General features: G+C 39.6%; 1 pseudogene; it reads left to right on the forward strand.

Annotated features, from left to right (window-relative positions):
• The first annotated feature begins 878 nt into the window (after window positions 1-878).
• Window positions 879-1,065, forward strand: LOC129671787 (U1 spliceosomal RNA; annotated as a pseudogene).
• The last annotated feature ends 11,274 nt before the right edge of the window (window positions 1,066-12,339 follow it).

The following is a 12,339-nucleotide window of genomic DNA, read 5'->3' on the forward strand; positions in this document are numbered from 1 at the left end:
TTTTTTTTTTTTTTAATTATCTATTCCAACTGGGGTAATCACAAAATAGTTTTAATTTGCATTTTGTTGATGGCTTAGGATGTTGAGCATATAAAAAAAATGTTTCTCAGCCATTGTATTTCATCTTTTGAGAACCCTCTGCTTAGTTCCATGCAACCATTTTTAGGATTTGGTTGTTTCTTGATTTTAATTTTTTGAGTTTATATATTCTAGATACTCTGTCAGACATATAGCTGCTAAAAATTTTTCATTCTGTAAGCTGCCTCTTCACTTGAATGATGCTATCCTTTGCTGTACAAAGCATTTCAGTTTTATGAGATCCTATTTATTGATTGTTGGTCTTATAAAATTTTTATTTATGTGTATGGGTGTTTGACTGCATGCATTCTGTGTGCCATGTGCGTGCCTGATGCCTAGTGCTGGCACAGGCCAGAAGACTGTGTTGAATACCCTAGGACTAAAGCTACAGATAGTTGTGGAGTTACCATGTGGGCATTGGGAATGAAGTCCAGGTCCTCTGAAAGGTCAGTCAGCGTTCTTAACTGCTGAGTCATCTTCCCAGTCCCAGACTGTTGGTCTTACCTCCTGTGCTATTGGAGTCCTGACCAGAAAGTCTTTTTTTTTTCTGTGCCAGTAAGTTCAAGCATATTCTTCACCTTCTCCTCTGCTAGATTCAGGGCATCAGGTCTTATGCTGATTTTTTTGGAGGTCAGTTTTGTGAGGTGTGAGAGGTAAGGATCAAGTTCCATTCTTCTTCATGGAGCTATTCATGACCAGCACTTGGAGAACACTAAAAACAGATGGCATTTAGGTTAGGGCAGCACCACCAAGAACCCTGATTAAGCTAATGAGAATCTGAGGTGAAGACATACACAAGTGTACTTACACAGCAGGGGAGATGCCGTAATCACGAAGGTGGTTTCCCCAGGGTGAGGCTGATCCATTGCGTTCCGGATGTGCTGACCCCTGTGATTTCCCCAAAAGGCGGGAGATGTGACCTCATAATTTAGAGTACCGGGGGGGGGGGGGAAGGGATGGGAGGGTCTGTGTTCACACTCTCCCCTGGGGAAAAAAGAAAAGATGGACAAAAGTCCAGGGATGTGGGAGTTCGCACCTATAGTCTCATAACCCGAGGCTGAAGGTGGTTTTGAGTTTGTTTCAGGCCAGCCTGGGGGGTCATCGTGAATTATAAGTCAAGCCTGGGTTAAAGACTGAGACCTTGTCTCAAAAAGAGGGGAGTGAAATATAACAAAAGGTGAGAAAGTCAGAACGTCGAGGAAGATTTTTATTAAAAATTTTATTTAATGTTTATTTAAAATAACTTAAAATCATATCTTCAAATAGTATGACTTACGAAGGCTCAAGGAAGTAACTGAGCCCCCCCCCATTCCTCTTCAGTTACCGGCAGTCTCTACCACCGCCCCGTCAACGATGGGAGGCTGAGTGTATTTTAGTCAAAATGGTGGATTATTCAGGCCTCTTTATCCCTTGTTTGCTTCTAGACTTTCAGATATTTCTCGGCTTGTCATTTTCCACTGTGGTATATAGGTTGAAATTAAGGCACTCAGCGTTACAACTTCTGGTAAATAGCTGGGTGGAGGGAGAACAATTACTGGAAAGAAATTTAGAGTTCCAAACGGATTGTAGCTGTATGCATTTCATTAGCACACGTAATTGATAGCAAAGCTAATGCATTAAAATGGTTATTCTCTAATGCCCAGCTTGCATTATTAGCACACATGTATTTCATTAACATGCATAAGCAAGAACATTTATACATGTGGTAGCAAATGAGCTTTTAGAAGTCGTTTTGTAGTTAGTGGGTGTTTGTAAGGCCGGTCCGCTGGTGTATGGAAATGTAAAGACCCCTGTGTGCTGCGGTGACATCTTAAGTAATTGGAAGTTCAGTAGAGAAGTTGTGTCCAGCCTTAAGACCAATCTCAGTTAAAAGGTTACACCTTTTAATAGCTGAGTAGGCTGCCCCCTCAGACATACCTCAGAGCAGAGAATTTATTATATGAGGTCCTATCTCATCCGGTATGCAAGGTAAATAACCTCATTAAGAATGGAATCTGAAGGAGATACAGTACTATTCAAATAGGGCAGAAAGGGGCCAACAAGGCAGAACAAAGACAGTTATGGAAGTCAACCACTGCTTTTATTTTGTGTTGAAAAAAAAAATAGATTAGCAGAGCTGCTACTTAAAATCGAGATGAGCGGGAGAAAGAGGCCTGGGGAGAGTCGTCGTGGCTCCTTTTGCTCAAAGCAATGGGGATTAGAACATAGTCTGTTGGTCAGGCATCAGCTGAACAATCCCTAAAAGGTTGACTCTCCCAAGTATATTTTTAAAGGGCTGCCAATGAAGACATCCTCTTGGGCATAGGTTCCTTCAAATCTGGGCATCCCCTAATAGGTGACTTGGTTACCATTTTCCTGTTTCCCACGCCTTCTCTTATGCTGGAATTTTTTTTTTTAAATTTCATTATAAACTAAAAATAAAGTTATTTTTATGCAATATGTTCTGATCACAATTTTCCCTTCCCCACCTCCTTCCATATCCTCCCCACAACCCCACCCTTACAACTTCATGTCTTCTTTCTCTTAAGAAAGCCAACAGGCAAATAAGAAAACAAACCAGAATAAAATGCAAGGAACAAACCCGCCAAAAAAGAAAAAAAAAAAAAAAGAGCGTGAGAAATGCAAGTGTGCATGCACACACACACAGTATAAAAACTCAAAATTGGAAACCATAATGTACAAACTAGCAATAAGTCTAAAAACAAAAACAGAAATAAAAACCCTCCCAAAATACGTTTAAGTTCATTCGTGTTGGCCATCTACTGGGCACGGGGTCCGCCCTGATAAGGTTTGTGTTCCAAGTGAGAACCCCCGGGAGAAACCACCTTTTCCTCTGTGAGTGGTTGATAATTGGAGATAGCTTTAGAGTGAAAGGTGGGAACGTGTGTCCACTTCCTTCCACACCCCAGTGCGGGGACCCCACCTGGTTTAGACCTGTGCAGGCCCTGTGCATGCTGCCATGGTCTCTGTGGGCTCACAGGCGCGTCTGTCCTGTTGTGTCTGGAAGGCACTGTTTTCTTGGTATTATCCATTCCTCGTGGCTGTTAGAACCTTTCTGCCTCCACTTCCCCAAAGTTTCCTGAGTCTTGAGAGAAGGGATTTGTTAAAGACATCCCATTTAGGACCGAGTGTTCCAAGGTTTCTCGCTCCTTGTACATTGCCTAGTTGTAGATCTCTGTGCTGATGACCACGTACTGCGTGAGAAAGCTTCTCTGATGATGGCTGAGGAGGGCCCTTTCCTCTGACTACAGCAGAACGTTGCTGGGAGTCATCGCCACACTTTTCAGAACAACAGTGCCTGGTTTTCCACTAGGCCTCTCTAGCCTCCGATTCTGGGCCACCTGAGTAGTGTCAGGCACGGTTTCCAGCTCATGGAGTGAGCCCTAAATCCAATCAGTGGTGGGTTACACAGCTGTTGTGCCACTATTGCACTGATGTATCACACAGGCATGTCTCCATTGTGGACGGGACACCTTGAAGAAGGGTGGTGCTTATCTTTCCTCTATACTGGTGTGCAAAGTACCTTCATGAACACTAATCAGTAGTGGTAAAGGCTTTGGATGGGCTCCAGCTCAACATTTCTGCAGTCATTGACACACACAGGTGTTGTCTTGGGCGACAGGGCTGAAGTTTGTGTAGAGCAACCAGTAGCGATGGCAACAGCACAAGTTGTTTTTTTTTTGGGGGGGGATGTTTTGTGGTTTATAATGGAATTTTAAAACAGAGAATGCTTTTATTGAGGTGACAAGAAATATTCTCTCAGCCTTTAATATTTAAGTCTGTTGTCTTTCATAATATCTATACTTATTTCTACTTACTCATCATTCAAAAGTTAAATTAGAGCTGACATGTTGGTATTTGCTACCAAGCCTGACAACCTGAGTTTGATCCTTGGGCTCCAATGGCAGGCAGAAGGAGAGAACCAGTTTTGAAAGTTGTCTTCTGACCTCCAAGTGTGCAGTGCTGTGTGTGAATGCATCTGCATCCACAAACGAGTGTAGAAAAAAAGTTGAACTGCGCTGGAGCCTCTAGAATGAAACGTTTCTGAAAGAGAAAGCTACTTCGATAGTGGAAGTTATCTTGTTCAGGATTCTTCCATTTTTAGATTGTCAGGAAAAAAAAAAACCCAACAGCTCATGCAACATTGGACACTTAGCTATCTCCTGCAGCGTGTTTCGTAACAACATAGAATTTAGGTCTGATAGCCAACTAGTAAGAGAATAACAGCCACATGCTTAGTCTCAAAGGCACTTACTTGCTCTGTTTTTTATTTTTATTTTTTGTACTCTTTAGGCATTTCCTCTTGTTTCTACAAATCAGCCCCAATTCTTCATTTTTTTTCTTCAGCCAAACTGCCTATTCTTACCTATCTTCTTACTGTGGTAGTGTAGTCATTTTATTCTCAAAGTAAAATGTTATTATTTTTATGATATCTTTTAAATCAGGATTGGCTTTTGTGATAATATATTATTAGATTAACTTAATTTTTAAAATTACAAATGTTTAAGCTTTGGGAGGCCTGTTTTTAACCCAATTTCCCCTCTACATTCAGTGATATAGTATGAGTATAAAACATGAGCATTTCTTGAACCACGCGTAACTCTTAGGAGAGCTTGCTTCTTGCTTGCTTACTGAATGTTCATTTGGTTGTAGAAATGGCTATCTTCAGGACTTGCCCTGGGAAGCCAAGCTAAAGTTGGAGCAGAATCATCCAGAAAGAAACCTAAGGTTTAGAGACTAACGGAGTGTTCTCAAGACTTGATAATTTTTTTTCTAACTTTAGTGGGCTTTAGGTTTTTAAAGATTAACTTTGTAGGTTCAAATATGAAGCATGTGTTTTATTGTGGAATTTTCATGAGTAAATGCCATTGTAATTTGCTCTAGATTTTTCTCCTCCTTCACTGCCCTGCCTCTGTCCTCTGATCCGACCCCACCTTTGGCTGGTCCTTTCTTCAGATATGCCCCACTCTGCTTTTATATCACAAGTATTCCATTACCTTCTCTTTTCCTTCCCTATTTCTTTTCTTTTATGAACATGATCCCCTTCCAGCTTCACACACACACAAATTTAAATAGGCACACATGTATACAAGTGCAGTAATTTTACATCTAGGTTTTGTGTATGAGAGAACACACAGGAAATGAACCTTCTGAGCTATCTTATTGCATTTGCTCCAGTCTATTCATAATCCTGCGCATGCCATGATTTCATATTTCTTTTCAGGTACATAAATTTGGACTATATATAAGCACAGCATTTTCATTGTCCACTCCTCTGTTGGTGGGCATTTGGGCTAGTTCCATTTCCTTGCCTGTTTAAAAATGCAAACATAAGTTTTCAAAATGCTCTGTAATGATTGTTTGGATTTCATTAGAATCTATGATAACTTCCTGTTTCAATCTCTAAATTTATTAAGTTGCAGAATCAAGGCTCTGATTGATTCTATGGTGTGTGTGTGTGTGTGTGTGTGTGTGTGTGTGTGTGTTACATTAGTTTCTGCTCTGATACTTCTTGCCACCTACTGCTCTGAGGTTGGAATTGTGTTTTTCTCGGACTCTTGGGCACGTTAGGCTATTTATTTGTAACTTATTTGTGATTTCTTAATGGGAGTACTTGTAGTGACACACTCAGAACTGCTTTAGCTGTTCTTACTTGTCTCAAAGGTTCTGGAAAAGTACATTTTCATTCTCTTTCAGTTCCTCCATGGTGTCCTCAACAGTCTGCTGGCTGTCTAAGAGTAGGGTGTTCGGCCTGCATGCATTTGTGTGTTTTATGCTATTGAATTCTAGTTCTATTGCAGTGAAATCTGATAAAATATAAGCAAGTTTTCTGATGATGGGATTTAGAATGTGGTCTGTTTTAGAGACAATGGCTGGGCTATTGGGAAGAATGTGTATTCTGTAGCTTTCCCATGGAATACCCTTCACATATCCATTAAGTCACATCCTCTGTGATATGGTTTAACTATGAGGGTTCCTTGATTTCTATCTCAGGTGAGAGCAGCACCCACTGTTATGATGTCAGAACCTAGCTGACCTGGCTGACCTAGCTGACCTAGCTAACCTGGCTCACTGTGATGGCAGTTATATGCATTAGCGTCTGCTCGGTGCACACATATTTAACATTGTTATATCTTCTCTGTGCCTCTCATTGAGCTCAGAAGCTTCACAAGGTTTGAGTCTTAGTGTGGCTGCTCACACTCCTCAGCCCTCCCATCATCAGGGAATGAGAATGTATAAAATGCTGCCTATGAGCAGAAAGGGGCCTTTTCTGAACTTTCTTGCAACCATTAGAAGTAATTCTTGGTGCTAAGTATATAGTTAGTTGCCCAAACCTACAGAGAGTAATTCTGAAATAGAATCTTAGCTTTTGCTCCCTTCGCCCTGTCCATTGCCCTAGCACTCAAGACTATTTCTTGTCTGTTAGTGCTTTGTATAACTAAGAGTGCGGAGCAATTGTACTCATGTGATCCTGTGATATGGTTTTCTGAAACACTTGATATCTAAAGGAAACCTCACACATGACACCCTAGTTTAACATTTCCAAATCAACGTGTCATTACAGACTGCTATGGTAGTGCCATATGGCAGCTAAGATGGCAGCCATAGTGGAACAACGTCACTGTAGCTCTCAAGGAATTTGCAACCCCTTTAGGGACCAACCCTAATACTTTGCTATATGACTTAGTTTGTATGCTTTTTTGCAAATCATCTGGAGGCTGAGACAAGACAGGTGGCATGGAAACCCCCAAAGCAATCCTATTTTATAACTAGTTTCATCCATGATGGCGCATTTCGTGACAGGTAGGTAATAGATGTCCAAGTGGACATGTTTGTGGACATGTTTACTTCACAAAAGAATCACTGTGAAATCTTAGGTGGTCCCAACTAAATTTCTTTATATGACAAAGTCGACCTGGAATAGTGAAATTCCCATGAAATTAAATTGATCCTCGAATTATTGCCTAAATGATAGAACAGTAGAAGCTTAAGAACATATTAATATTAATGGAAATTGCTCAGCCCGTGCTCTGCAAGACCAGCTGTGAAGTGCGCCAGGCACATTGCAAAAAGCCATTATGCTCATCTTTTCATAGATGCATGGTTTGTTTTATTCTAAAAACATTTAAGGTTTAAAGTTTTTGTACCATGCCTTAAGAATAAGAGTGTAATGAGGTTGAAAACCAAGACAGTGCTCACCACTGTGTGTAGAAATAGAAAAAAGAAGATTTAGCCAAATGGTGTTCATTTAAATCCTTTTTGCTAAAAGTTCAATTTAATTTTTTGTCACTTGTCTCATTAACCCCAAGATTTAGAGAAATCAAATGCTGCTTGGGTAAAATGAGACTGAGAGTTCAAAAAATATTTTTAAAGGGCTTGGTTTTTGCACTGATTTTTCCTCTTAAATGTTCACAATTAAATGTTCTCACATTATCAAACTAATGTTTGCAACATATCTGGTTTATCCCTAAGTTTGAATCCACCGATCTTAAATGTATACTGAGCTTTTATTTATGCTTTGAAAATATAGCAGATAAAAGGAATAAGTGTTTCTGATATTATGTTTCGTCATCTCCACCTAAGAAGATTGAAATCCTGAGAAACAATTTTCTGAAGAAATGAAATCGCATGCCCTCTGAACCCTTTGGGGAAAATAGCCTTTGTATTTGCTCAGAATGCGCGAGAGTGAAACAGTGCAAGCGCAGCAGCCATCCGTGCCACGCACGTGACATTTCTGTCTAGGGTGTCTGAAATGATGTTTTGAAAAGATTTTTTTTTGGGGGGGGGGTATTTATTTTTTTTAAAAATCACTAGCAAAGATAATACTGGCACAGACTTGCTTTTAGGAGATTTTTCAAATCAGATATACGTATTTTCTGTGGAACTTGGAAGATTGCTTTGAAACCTTTGTGAGTGTCTTCACGGCGGACACGTGGAGAGGCGGTTTTGGACGTGCTCTCTTATGACACCTTTGGGAAAGCATGAAGCATGCCTGAGCTTCTGGCAGCCGAGAGCTCTTGAGTGGGTGTCTTGGTCTCAGAGCGGGTGAAAGAATTCCTTGAAAAGGGAGGAAACATTTTAAAAGACAACCCACAACATTATTAATGCCACAACTGCTCTGGTTTTCAAAGAGGAAATAATTACATTCAGGATAAAGAACATTGTTTCCTCTTGTTCCTGATAAAATGCTATCTGGCTAAATGATGGTTCATTGTTTTTGAGGTTAAAATCAAATTTTGATTTAAAAAGTAAGCTTACATAACATGTACAGAAGCATATGGCAGTGTGTCTGTTGGTGTTATTATCAGACCTTAGGCTTAGGAAAAATAGTTTCCTTATTTTCATTTATGAACCTGTTAGACAAATTAGCTGGATCGCACAAATAATATTCTGAAATTTTACTCTGTAGGTGAACTATATATAAAATTTAAATAGTATATAACTGAGTAAAAAACTGAGTAAAACTACCTGTCAAAGGCAGTTATAAAACCTATCTTCATATTTATATTCAATACTACTTTAATGCCAAATGGTTTTCTAAGCTCAATTACTCATGTTAATCAAGAACTTGGCTCTCAGTATTTGGCTCACTCCAAAAGTCTAGACTCGTCTCTAATGGTAAAAACTTGGTACCATTATGAATATTCACGGAATAGGTGGTAATCTAGGAAGGCTACCTCTAAATACAATTCTGGTATTGCTTTGAGAAATGGCAGCCTCTGGAGACTAAGGCCATCGCTGTAGACTAATGACTTTTAAGGGAAAAAGTATGCATCTGGGGTTTACTCTCTGCTATGTTTAGATAAAAACCTGTTTCTTTATTGTGGAATTGAAACTTATATGCCATTTGGACTCAGAATGCATCTTTCCCAGATTCCTTGAAACTATTGGGGAAGTGCTGCAGTTTTTAGTAGATAGAATCACCTAGCCTAAAATTCCTGGCAGCAGAGGAGAGAGCGGCCCTAAGAGCTTCAGATGGCATTTGGCAATATTAATTAAATTTTCTGTTGCTAATCACATTCATAAAAGAGTTTCTTGATCAGTAATTTATCTGTGTATCTATATATCTCAGTATGTATATCATTTTGTCTATCTATCTATCTATCTATCTATCTATCTATCTATCTATCATCTATCTATCCATCCATCTATCTGTCTACCCACCTACCTATTTATCTATTCATCCATCCAATGACAGAGCAACTTTTGTTTATAAAGATTATTTTGAGTGTTTTTGTATGCATATAAATCTTTTATGTTTGTTTTAGAACATTTTTTTTTCTCTAAGTAGCATAATTTAAATTACTTTAAGATAGAGGAGAATAGTTTAGAAGACTACAGGCTTGTCTCATACGCCTTAATTCGAGCAGAAGAGGCACATGACTTGAACTCAGGGACAATAGTATCTAGGCATTCATATCCCCTCCGAACTTTTCTCCACATTTCCCAGCTAGGAATAGAGCTATTCTTCTATGTCTCTCAGCTGCTGGTTTTATCCGCAGCAGCTATAGGCAGTGTTGTCTACATGGTGGAGGAAACAGCCAGTGTTACCGACCAGGCCTACCTGCAGTGCAATGAAATTTATCAATTGCCATTTCACTTCTAGCACAGTGAATCCCAGATACCAAGGAGGTCTTGTATAAACGTGGCTGTCTCTGTGGTGAGCACATGGCTGAGAAGACACTTAGGGGAAATGTTGTCAAGAGAATAGATGTTCCCAGCCACCTACCACATGACAACTATGTACCACAGTTTTCAAACAGAAATGCCACATCCCTGAAATATAGTCAGTAGTGTTTCAGGCAACACTGTAGACACACAGAGCATATGTTTGAGAATGGCTACCTTCCCGATGACTTTGAGGGGTTGAAAATGTTTCTCCAAACTTTAATACTGGTAGAGCCAATCCTCCACATTCCCCTCACCTCATCTGCTAGTTATCCGTGGTGATAGTTCAGCTAACAACATGTGAATAGATCCAGCCTTCCTGAATTGAAATCTACCCTCTAGCTGTGTGACCTTGGGCAAGCACCTAACCCATTGCGCCTCAGTTTCTTCTCCTGTTAAGTGGAGATAATTCTTACTTCAAAACTGAGGATTTGATGTTAAGCCAATATTATCACCTAACAAAAAGATACAGGCTTAATTTATAGCTTCTTATTCTTTTCATAACTACATAGAGAGGACTGACGTCTACAGGGGAAAACGTCTCAGTGTCTTTGCAGAAGCTGACCATTCTGCTTGGATGCCCTGCATACGCTGTTGACGCGCAGAGTGCCTGTGGTGCTGTAAGTCGAGCTTTGCTCTTTTGGTTGCTCCAAACATTGATAAAGGCAGGCAACACTGACCTACTATTTGTTGGGTTGCTGATGTCTCTCATACACACTGTGATAACTATGAAATTGAGGACTGGGCCTTATGCATTTCTGTATTTTCCAAATTTAGTAGATGAAAAGACAACTTTCTCTTGCCTTTTTTTTTAATCCTTTTCTTTTTAAAAATGTATTTTTTCATGATTTCATATAATCTATCTATCTATCTATCTATCTATCTATCTATCTATCTATCTATCTATCTATCTGCCTACCTAACTACCTAACTAACTTTGATCCTATCCTTTCTAATAAGGCGGTCTGATGGGATAACTAACAGCATGTCCACACCAAGATGATGTTCTTGATATTACTCCTGGGAGTTTTTCATTTCATCTTTTATTTCAACCTCCAAAGCTCAACTCAAGTACTATACTTTTAGTTGGAAATTCACCGAATAGCTGACCAGCTTCTTGGCTCACTTTTCCCCCATAGATATGAGGCACTGTCATGTACTGTAGACATCATTTAACCTAAGGGTAGAGATTTTGTCCTCAGAGTTGCTTGAGGAAACCTCACAGAGTCAAGTTAATGCACACATTTTCCTCATATGTAGGAGGAGTAGACATCAATCCTGGCCCTGAAGTTATTAGCGTCATATTTTTTAAACATAACTTTGTGTCTTAGAGTGAGCAAGGTGTGTTTTCATTTCCTATATTCTTATACTTAATTATTGGTCTCATTGAAAAATTAATCTTATAAATTTTAACTTAATCCAAATTGTTAAACATAGAGAAGCCCAAACAACATTAAAAGTCAAGAGAAAACTGCCAGGAAAAAGGAACGAATGTGATTTATGCTATCTCCGAGTAGGTGCCAGTCATTAGATTAAAAAAAAAAAAAAAAAAAAGGGAAAGTCTAAGGGAAAAGCCCAGCTGCAAAGCTCTAAAAATGGGAGCTGCTGTGGAGATTATCTGATATCTCAGCTGCACTCACCTGTGCAGCGCTTGGTTCAGTAACATTTACAGCACCAAGTTTGTCAAACATACTTGCTTATCTGCGTTTTTGATGGTTCGTGAGGTTGCCTTTCGTGAGGAAGACTTTGACTTGGTTCCAGTTACATCTTCAGAGACCCGTGCCTGTAAAGAAAAGGAGAGTTTCTGTCTTGGTGTGGACCCAGAATCATAGGATCTGGGGGGGTGTGCCCGAGAGGCACCGGTATCCTTCAAGAGGGCTGAGGGTGGAGCCAAGCATGCGCAAGCCCTGGATTTGATCTTTAGTCTCACAAACAAGCTTTTGCTCTAGCTGCTGATAAGCCTTTATTTCTCCATGCCGTAAATAGCAATGAGCATTCATTCTTGGGATAGTTTATCTACGTGTCTTAAACATTTCAGTGGTTACATTAAGTCTTTTAAATTGGGGCTAGAGAGATGGCTTGATATAACACTTATATACATAAAACCATCTAAAAAGTTTTTTAAATGAAAAAAAAAATTAAGGGTTGCAAGTCTCTCCAAGTACTGCTGTAGTTTTCTCGGCTAATTTAACAGCAAGAAAAAATATTTGAAAAAGGCTGGAGAGCTGGCTCAGAGGTAAAGGTCACTTGCTGATCTTCAGAGGACCCAGGTTCCATTCCCAGCACCAACATGGCCACTCATAACTGTCTGTAATTCCAGTTTTAGAAGATCGGGCTCCCTCTTCTGGCTTCCGGAGGTACCAGGCACACACAGGATGCACTTACATACACACAAGCAAAACATACACACAAAATAAATATTAAAAAGAAAATATTTTAAGATATTTCCAGCTTATTATTATCCTATTGGTTGGCTTTTGAAAGTTGCTGGATCTTCAAAAGTCCAACATAACATGTTGGTTATGGTTGTATGGTTTTACAAATGTAGATATGCTGTATTTCTTTTTGGTACTTCTGGCATCCTTGACCGCA

The sequence above is a fragment of the Psammomys obesus genome, unplaced genomic scaffold, assembly GCF_907164565.1.
Source record: "Psammomys obesus unplaced genomic scaffold, mPsaObe1.curated_primary_1811, whole genome shotgun sequence".
Lineage (NCBI taxonomy): Eukaryota > Metazoa > Chordata > Mammalia > Rodentia > Muridae > Psammomys > Psammomys obesus.